Source organism: Mus caroli, chromosome 13 (assembly GCF_900094665.2).
Source record: "Mus caroli chromosome 13, CAROLI_EIJ_v1.1, whole genome shotgun sequence".
In the NCBI taxonomy this organism is placed as follows: Eukaryota; Metazoa; Chordata; class Mammalia; order Rodentia; family Muridae; genus Mus; species Mus caroli.
In genome coordinates this window covers 37,747,973-37,758,836 of record NC_034582.1, presented here as the reverse complement: position 1 = coordinate 37,758,836, position 10,864 = coordinate 37,747,973, and the positions used below count along the sequence as shown (strand labels likewise).

General features: G+C 43.2%; 1 pseudogene; it reads left to right on the top strand.

The window, feature by feature from the left end:
- Nucleotides 1-10,257: 10,257 nt before the first annotated feature.
- LOC110308508 overlaps nucleotides 10,258-10,864 on the top strand; it is a 1,700-nt pseudogene continuing 1,093 nt past the window's right edge.

Genomic DNA, 10,864 nt, shown 5'->3' with positions numbered 1-10,864 from the left:
TTCAATGTAAGTACTTCTGTAGAGTCTACCTCCAGATAAATCCAGGTGCTGAGGACTAAGGCTTTATTGCATAAATTGGGCCCAAAGTTCTACCCATAACCATTATTTTCTTCCCTTTGAGCAGCAGTGAAGATTTTTCTGGGACTCCTCAAATAAATGTGAACTATCTATATTGTACATGTAGTCAATGCTATGTCGAAAGTTATTTTTTTTTCTAACAGGTTAGCTAGCTTTTCTTAGGAAGGAAATAGATTCTTCATATTCTAACAGAAAAAGAGTTACTGTTGTAGTTTCCAAAGTCTCCATGATGTATTACTATACCATTTCCAAAGTCTCTCTGACATTTTATTATTTACTGAGGTGTCAGTGGTGGGGGCTAAGGACTGACCCCATCTTCTCATACATACATATGCCTGCTGAGTTGGACCTCGGCTCCTTTTTTCTCTCTTACCACTGTATGTCCCGGCAGAGATCATTCCCAATAGTACCAAGTTGATTTTATGAGTGTTAAAGAGTTGCCAAGGCAGTTATTAGAAAAATGCCTGGGCATATATCCAGAAGATGTTCCAACCAGCAAGAAGGACACATGCTCCACTATGTTCATAGCAGCCTTATTTATAATAGCCAGAAGCCGGAAAGAACCCAGATGCCCCTCAACAGAGGAATGGATACAGAAAATGTGGTACATTTACACAATGGAGTACTACTCAGCTATTAAAAAGAATGAATTTATGAAATTCCTAGGCAAATGGATGGACCTGGAGGGCATCATCCTGAGTGAGGTAACCCAATCACAAAGGAACTCACACAATATGTACTCATATCCATTCATTCAACAAATGGTTATTACTAAATAGCATGTTTCAATACTTTGCCTACAGCATAGTATTTATTTTTGTGTTTGCCAAGATCTAACTTCATTCTGATCTGAAACAATATAGAAACATTTCATGTTTGAGGAAATTTTATCAAATACCTATATGGAGGGATTTAAAAAATATATACTGGGTATTTTTAAACATGACACATATAATAACTTAGCCAACAGAGCAATCATATACCATTAAAATCAATTATTATTGATTCTTTACAATAGGAGAAACTGAGGCCAGCATGTGTAAAATAAAGTCCCCATGATCATGGTCACATTACTACCAGTAAATTGTCAAGCTGAGCTACTACTACATGTTAGCTCCGAGGCAATACTGCTATTCTTTGTGGGCTGGGAATCATCTTTACAAACTCTCATATGACTTGATACCAGCACATAATTTTGTTTTTGTATTCATTTATTTACTTATAGTAACAGATTACAAGATCTGTGAAGGATATCTTTCATTAGATATATTTACACATTCAAGGATGTTTACACAGATCAATATTAACTTCACCATGGATTAAAGGCATTATTTAAGCATTTGCAATGCCAAGATATCAAGGGATACATTTATTTCAATAAAGAAATGAAAAAATGAAAGAGATTAAATCTAGATTCACTTCAACGGCCCAGTGTGTAAAAGTTTTATCAAATTTTAGAAATTGGAAACCTAGCTCACGGAAGCTCTCAGTATCTAAGTAAATCCAATACGTCTGGGTATCTTGCTTAGTACTCACTGTCAGTGTGGCTCAGCCTAGAGTCCTCTGAGAGAAAAGCTTCAGCTGAGGGATGGCCTAGATCAGATTGGCCTATGGCCATGTTTGCAGGGGGTTGTCAGGATAGTTAACTGATGTAGGAGGCCCTAGATCTCTCTGAGCATCATTATCCCTAGGCGGATTCAGAACAGTGCAAGAAAGCTAGCTTAACATATGTTTGCCTGCCACTCAGCTAGTAGCAGCATCCTCCATGATTCCTGCTGTATTTCTCTGGCAGTGAACCAACCTCCTTGACCCATGGTAACGTACTGTATGGAATAGTAGGCAGGTTGGCTCCTAGACTTCTGCCTTGAGTTCCTGCCTTGATTCCCCTCCGGGATAAACTATGACCTGGAGTTGTAAGTCAAGGAAACCTCACCCTCTTCTAAATTGCTTTTGGTCAGAGGGGTTGTCACAGCAACAGAGATCATACTAGAACAAGAGGTTTGTAGAATTATTCAATTCTGGAGTGGACTTTGTAAATAATGATCAAGAAAACTGAAAGAGAAAATAAGAGCATGCATTTTAGCAATGAAGTATTTTGCGCTGTAACACACATGCACATATGCACACACAGTCATGGGTACACACACACACATGTACATATGCATACACAGGCATGAGTATACACACACACACACACACACACACACACACACACACACACACATGCAGTAGTTCCTATTTAGTGCTATAAATCTCTGCATTGGACCAGTACTTACAAGAGGACCCAACTGGCCAGTGCTGCATTTTCTGTCACAAACTCTTGCCAGACTATGGGGTCTCACAATGGCCTGATGCCCTACTCTACTTTTTTTTGCCAGCAAAGGAAGATGACTAATAATCCTTTGGATCACTAACTTAAACTGGTATCTCTCTATTCAAAACCAACACTTTAGAAGGACAATTTTACCTGTGCCCATTCCCATTTTCCTTATAACAAAATTTATTTTTGCGAAGGTCTCCTTCAACAGGTTTTTCTATGCTTACTAACTTTATTAATAGCCAAATTCAAGTGGAAATTTGTGCTTTAGAAAAGAGGCTCTGAAGAGGTGAATACCAGAGGGTCATGAGTTCAAGTATAACCTGGGATATAAGATAAGGTTCTCTTACCAAAACTCCAAGCAGATAAACAGAAAGAGTAACATCACTCGGTTTTGCTACCATTATCTTTCTATATTAGCATTCATAAAATGCTAACTAGTGACAGAATCAGCATGTCATATGAATTAAGATTATAAGTTTCAAAGTCAAATTCATGTTACAATATTGCTTGGGCTCATTTGTGGCATCTAGTCTATGTAATTTGACATAAACATTGCATCCTTACTTTCTCATTGATGCAACCAAAGCAACTTGAGGATGGAAGGATTTATTTTCACTTGTGATTCGAAGGTACAGTCTATCATGGTGGGAAGGCATAGCAGTGTGGGTGTTAGGAGGCCAGTGCTCACATTGTATCTATAGTTGACAAGCAGAGAGATGCATCTGACACTTCCCACAATTTCCTCTTATATTTCCATCCGGGACCCCAGTGTATGGGATGGTGGTACCCACATGCAGAATTAGTCTTCCTCTCTCAGTTGAATGCCTCTGATACCCTACAGACATTCCAAAAGCTAGAACTCCTCAGTGATTCTAAGCCCCAGCCACATGACAAGAAAGAGCAACTGTCATTCATCAAGAGAACATGCATGCTTTAGAAGAATATCTCTAGAGATCTCATGCTCTGTGTATTTTATGAGTAGACTTCTTTCATTTGAAATTATATTTATAAGTACGTTTATAGCCAATATCTTTTGAAGACAGATGTGGAGATTCCCTGTAGGTCAAAGAATGGGTATGTTTCTTGCTCCCCATGGGGGATTCTATTTCCCTAAGCTCATGGTTCATTTTATGCAGTAAAGCCTACTGTTCATGATGACTCTCTTTGCAGCATGCTTGTGGGACCAGCCATATAGATGTTAATACCTACAATAGGGCTATGGCATGAAAGCTAGATTCTCTGATCTGTTCGCCCATGATTCCTGCCAGCTCATGAAACTGTGGCATACTCATTCCTCGGCTCATTCGTTGAGTAAGACTTTAAGCCATTCTTCATTCTTCTCCTAATGGAACTGCATTAATTATTATTGTGTCTGTATATGACCCTATGTGAGAGAGCAGGCCTGCCGTGTCAACACACATGTGTGAAGTTAGAGGACAATTCTCAGAAGTCTGTTCTTTCCTACCACGGAAAAATAATGCTCTCAATACCCACCTTACTTGTTCAGGACTAACCCAGATTCGGAGCCTCTCCTCTCTCCACCCAGTCTACTCCTTTTGTGACTAGCAGTGTCCTGAAAACATCTGCCTCACCAGCACTCGCTTCAAACAAGTTGGAGAGATTTCAACAGTCGGCTCAGGGGCATCATCTCCAACATGTGGGTGCAAAGAAACCAACACTGAGTAATGAGCTGAAATTTACCGGCTCACTGCACTGAGTTGCATAACACGGACCTCACCCTGCCACCCCAAGTCTTTCCCAGTTATTTCTGGAATCTCCCCCTTGGTGAGTTTCACCTGTGGGATCTGGATTCCTGCTTGCTTGTTCCACAGGATATCCACTACTGCCTGTACCTGTGGGCACTTTGATCCCAATTCACTGAGCCCAACTGCCACACTGCATACCTGTAGGTGCCTATCAGTGCTGTGCAAGCCCTATTTATAAGTATAGATAGTGTTCCTTTCTCCATACCCGATATAGCTGTCTACTCTCACTAAGGCTTCGGAGAAGCTGTGCCTCTGCCCATCTCTCAGGGTCCTCTTTTTCTCTTTCGGTCTTTACATTGCTTGACAGAGCTGATCTGTTCCTAGACCATGGGCTAGGCTGGGAGATAAGCACATGGTACCTGCTGTGTGTAACTCCAGGTTGGGAGGCAGGAGCTATCTGGTACCTCCTGTAACTCCAAATCTTTTCGAGCAACTTCTTTCTTAAAGGTCCTCCATTGCCCTGCAGATGGGCATGCAGAGACCTGGAGGCTACTTGCCCACCACATTTTCATTGTCTTCATGCCAATCACGTAATATCAGTCTACTTAAAACCCAAGAGTGCACCTTATTTTCTGTCTTTTGTCACAACCAGAGCTTAGAAATCACACAGCATATGAAAACATGGAGGTAAACAGTTGTTGACTCATGGTATATATTAACTTATGCCTTCTATGCTGTAGATAGGAAGTGTGGATTACACTAAGCATCTGATGTGCCTGTGGCAACATTGAGCAAATGGGGGCATCTGTGCGTCATTTTATGACTTCTAGAGAAGAGAACTTGTGTTCATCAAGATTCCACCACAAATTTCCTAGTCAGTAGAATGGGGACCGTGCTGCTTCTTGGTTTAGAAAATCATAACCAGTATTTGTCCCTAAACCCAAGTCTCTGACTCATGGATTCCCAATACAGGTAAGCTATCCTGGTGCTGAGCTGCCTGCCTGATCATGCTTGGGCAAGCACTTCATCTTCATCAAATGCTTGTTTCCAATGGCTCTTCAACAGTGTGCATAGACCTGAGGGGAATTTAGGATGGAAGTTACCTTAGCTTCAGCTGTTTCAGGCCTTCTGAAGTCAGTTGGCATTGGGTGAGTCAGGGGTTGCTACAGCAACAGGAAAACTACTTTTTCCAGCTCTTCTGCTCCATATCAGGCTGGAGAGAGGCAGTCCAAGACATGCAGCTTGGAGAACAGACCCATCTCGTTTCCTTAATGCTAAAAATTTCTCATCATTCCTTGGAAATGAGAAATCTTGAGAGGAAACTAAAGGAGCTCTGCTGGAAATACCTTGGAAACAGAAGTGACAAAGGGCCCAACATTCTGAGATGCTGGGTTTACTGGTGAGTTTTTCTTGTCAACTTGACACAAAGTAGAGTCACCTGGGAAAGGGCAACTTTAATTGGGAGTTTTCCTCCACCACAAGGCCCGTGGCATGTCTATGGGTAATTTTCTTTTGTTGCTGATTGATGTAGGAGGGCCCAGCCTACTGTGGGTGATACCCTCTAGACAGATGGTCCTGGGTTGTGCAAGAACCCTGGTGAGCATGAGCTGGTGAGCACCAATACTCCATGGATTCTTCTGTATCCCCTGCTTGAGTTCCTGCCTTACTTCCCTCAGTGATGGGATAGGAGTGTGAAAGAAACCCTTGCCCTCCCCCAGTTGCTCTTGATCCATGTTTTATCACTGCCACATGAAGCAAACTAGAGCATGGGACTTTTGGGAACACGTGTTTATTTATGAGTTCATAAGAATAAAGCAGTTGGTGTGAATGGTTTGGCATAGGGCAGTTCATACTGTTAAGATAGCACTCTGTTTGTCTTAGGTGTGTGCAATGGAGAAGATTAGGATAAGGTCCGAAGAAGGCACATTTTGAGTTCCCATCAGAATATGTCACCAGGAAGTGTGATTTCCTGATAGTCATACAAAGAATGTCGCAAAATACAGGCGAAGCTAAAAGGATTAGTGGGACTTATCTCTTCCACTCACTTGGTTTCACCTCCCATGGTGCATAAAACAAAGATGGGTCAGGTCTAAGAATCTGATCTGCTTTTAAGAATCCTTAAGAACAGGTTGCAAGGAAGTGCAGAGCACTCAGTCTCCAAGCATTTTTACAAACTTAAGACAAATTCTTTTTTGTTAATTTTCGTGTTAAACATACATGCTATTTATGCATCCTGTTAGACAGCACACAGACTGGAAGTCAGTGCCTACTTATTGAAGAACCATTGCTTCTCCTTCAGCTTCCATTCCGTGGTCATGCCAAGGTCATCAGGTCCTTTCCCCACTGGGCAGGCACACAAGCCACCTCTTTGCAAAGCCAAGGCTTCTGTGGGTCACTTTCCTCTTTGCTGTGACAGAGATACTCAAGCAAGGCATCCTAGGGAAGGCGTTATTGGCTCACTTTGTGGGTACAGTTGATGGAGGCAGGGAAATCCTGGCCGCAGTCATGGAAGCTTACTCCTCGAATTCACAGTCAGAAAGCAGAGAGAGCTGCATACATGCCGGTCCTGCCGAAGCTCACTTTTTTCGATTTATGTAGCAGGAAACCCCAGCCCATGAGATGTAACTGCTTATTTTCGGGGTGGAATTTTTCCTTGTCACCTCACTTAAATGTTCCTGGAAACGCGTTCACAGACACACCCAGATGAGTGTTTCCTCAGCAATTCTGAATCCATCCAAATTGACAAAGATGGCGGCAGATTCTGACGGGTTTCAAAGAGCAGCGCATCCCCTGAAGGAGGGGCTGGCTGCTGCTGTCTCATCATTCCTCTTGGCGCATCTGTTCTCCGGTTTGATGTGTGACATCTTTCCTACTTGCCCCAGTCAGTGGAAGGAAGCAGCCTAATCTGAGCGATTAGTGATTCCTCCAATCAACATGAATCTACAGACCACATGACCAATCAGGTGTCATTACCAACATTGAGGATGAGATCTTGGGCAACAAGAGATGAGAACTTTGATCTTTTGGGGGCTTTTTCTTGATCGATAAATAAAGTATTGTGAGGTGGTATGTGCTGCCAGAAATATAGCCAGGCTGAATGAGACAGGATACTAGGGAAATACAGCTTTTAATACTTCGGAGAGGGCTCCATTGAGGGGATATCTAATAAACCATGATGTTCTAAAGATGGACAACCAAACTCAGTGTGCATCTGAGAAAACACCAAGGCAGAGGGAAGAGACGGAGCAAGGGAATGAGGCAGGAGGGAGCCTGGCTGGCTCAGAAACATCTGGAGGCTTTGAGGGAAGGTCAGGGGAGGAGTGCCTGGGGCAAGAAGTGGGAAAGACATCCTGTGGGATATAGCCTACATTACATGGTCTGGGCTTTAACAGCAAGGCCTCCCAGCAAGTGGGTCATGGATTCTGGTAAGGTTACCTGGTAAATACTGTGTGCATGCAACTCAGTTCGGCATTCTGCTTATACCCTCACGCTTTGCCTTTTCAGAGGCTTAGCAGTTAGGTGGCAGTCCTGGACACACCCACAATTCTCAGAAGCCTCAAATTTAGCAACTCCTCCCACACTGGTCAGCTCTAGTACAGAAGAGGACTACTGTGCCATTTTCCATGTCTCAGAGGACTGTGGTTGACTGGGCATCATATTGAAAGGGAACCTACTGTCTACAACTGAGACCTCCTACCCACCTCAACCCCCAAACAAAAAGCAATGATCCCACTTGGGAGGCAGACATTCTTGAAAGGATATGCTAGGACTCTCGGATGGGGTCCGTGATCATTGCCTTTCTCTCCTTACTGAGTCATAAACACAATGGAGACTCACAGACCCAGACGGAAGTACGGCTTAAACTCCATGGCAAGTTTTCACTGGATGGGGAATTTTGAAGCTCTTGACTCCAGTAGATACTCTCCACAGCCTATTCCTACCCTCAGACTGTTCAATACTGAGGAGAGTTCTCCTGAAAAATCTCAGTGCCCTAATTAGCTCTCCCACATCCAAGCAGACTTGGGAAATGACTCTTGGTTTAGGTAGCCACCCCAAAGTGGACAAACTGGGGTGTCCCTGGATAGCAGGAAGATCGGTCTGGACATAGGCTGTAAAGCTAGAAGTCACCAGAGATGCATCCTAGTACAGAAAAAAGGGCTATACTTAAAGTGGTCTCAATGCTGACAAACAACTGATTCCCCAGTCTCCCCAGCGTCAGAATCAGGATGATATAAGTCTCGAGCTTTAGCAGACCACCTCTTCCTCCTGGCAGGCTCCAGTGTCAGAGGCACTGCTCCAAAATCCTTTTCTGTTTTGGGCTTAAAAAGAAATGCGCTCTCTCTCTCTCTCTCTCTCTCTCTCTCTCTCTCTCTCTCTCTCTCTCTGTGTGTGTGTGTGTGTGTGTGTGTCTCTCATTTACTATATTCTCCATTTACTCCATGAACCATTGATTTTACTGTATTTGTAAAGTCAGCTTATAGGTTTCTACTGCTCTTCTTAGGATTGTTCAATGTTCCTTGTACACTTTTTCTTTTTTAATTGTATACCTTTAAACATCTTTTAGTCTATTCTAGTTTGAGTTCTGATGTGATAAAACACTCAAATTTAAAGCAGCTTAGGGGAGGGGAGGGTTTTTGCTGTTTTGGTTTGGTTTTGGCCTACACCTTCCAGGACTTGGTCATCGGTGGAGGCAAGAACCTGAAGGCAGGAATCATTGGAGGAACATGCCTGCTGGTTCATACTCCAGCTCACCCATGGGCTTTTGCCTAGCTAGTATCTCACTTAGGGTTTCTATTGCTGTAATAAACACCATGGCCAAAAGAAACTTGGACAGGAAAGGGTTTACTGCAGTAAATCTCAGTGCCCTCCTTAGCCCCCCCACGGATCCAAACACAGTTCTCAGGTCCCAGTATCACTGAGGAAAGTCCTTGCAGGAACTCAAATCCAGTACCTGGAGGCAGGAGCTGGTGCAGAGGCCATGGAGGAGTGCTGCTCATTGGCTTGCTCCCCATGGCTCACTCAACCTGCTCGCTTATAGCACCCAGGACATCAGCCGGCAGAGGTACTGGCCACAGTGAGCTGGTTCTTCCCACCTCAAAAACAATGCTCCACAGGCTTGCCTACAGGCCAATCTGCTGGGAAACATTTTCTCAATTAAGGGTCTCAATTCCCAAACAACACTGGTGTTTATGTCAAGTTGACATAAAATTCGTCAGCACAGCTAGCTTTCTTGCATAGTCCAGAACATCCTATGTAGAGATGGCATTGCCTATCTGGCTCTCCAACTGGACAATCTGGTATAGGAAAATCTCTGATTGACATTTTTCTCTTGGAGGACTTTAGACCCTGTGAAATTGGCAATCAAATTTAACAGGTTCTCCCCTCTTTCTAACATCAATCCCTTGTCTCTGTGACACTACTTCCTGACTAGATTCTTCTTTCACTCCTTCCCTTCTTGCCTTCTTCACCCAGCCTTTATACATTATATATATATATATATATATATATATATATATATATATATATATATAATGTATAAGCACTCTGCTGCACATACACCTGCAAGCCAGAAGAGGGCAGCAGATCCCCTTACAGATGGTTGTGAGCTACCATGGAGTTGCTGGGAATTGAACTTGGGGCCTCTGAAAAAGCAGCCAGTGCTCTTAACCTCGGAGCCAGCTCTCCAGCCTCATTGCCTCTCCTTTTTTATTTCATTCAATTATCACTTTCACTCTAAGTAATTCTTAACTGCAGGGAATTTTGCTGTTGTGGTTTGCTTGTTTTGCCATTTTATTGGTTTTGGTCATTTAAGGCATTGTAATAGGCTTTAATTGATTTACAGTATGTTTCCCTGTCTGGTTCTGTTTGCTGTTGTTGCTGTTACATTGGTTCATTTTCCCTTTTCTGGGTGATAGTGGGGTGAGACCTGACCCCCGCTCTGAAAGCATTGTTCACTAAAACACTCCCAAATAAGTCAGAAGAAACATCCAACCCAACAGATACACAAATCACATCACAGAGCAGACTCAGAAAAAAAATGACACATCAGAGGCTCGGTGAAGTGCAGTGGGTCGTAACTGAGGAGTTGTGTGCCCCTCTTTTCCAATCCCCTCAGTGCTCTCCCCCAGCTAACCTCCCTCACCCCTCGGTACCATGACCACTACTGTCACCTTTAAGGGTGCAGACCCCAACAGCAGGAATACCTTTCAAGTTTTGCAGCCTCCAGGTGGTGGGCCCAATTTATTATTAGGCTTTGATGAACCAACAGACCAGGTTGTGGGGAAGAATAAATGGCCTCTAACATCTCTGAAACACCTGAAAAAAGTCCCCTGTTTTGGGCCATGTCAGCAGGTGCCAAGCCTAGTGAAGACAGAGAAGGTATGGCATTGCCTGAAACACAGAGAATTAACTCCTTTGAAACAAGCTCTAGAGACCTCTTAGGCCTCAAGGGAGACAGTGAGATGCATGAAAATGTGGACACAGACTTCCAAGGTAACCTGGAGAAAATGGAAGAGAAGCCTTTGCCCACTGCTTCTTTACCCAGATCAGTAGTCCTGGCCCCAGTACCATCCAGGAGAAACCCTTCTGGTGGCATGTCCAGCCTAGTCTTGTGTTATGTTCTGTTGAACTCTGGCCTTCTGTCTATATGTTTGTTTGCTTGCTTGTTTTTTTTTTTTTCCTTTCTCATGCTTGTGAAACATGAGCCTGATTATACTTTAAAGAGAAACACTTAGAAAGAAAGAAAGAAAGAAAGAAAGAA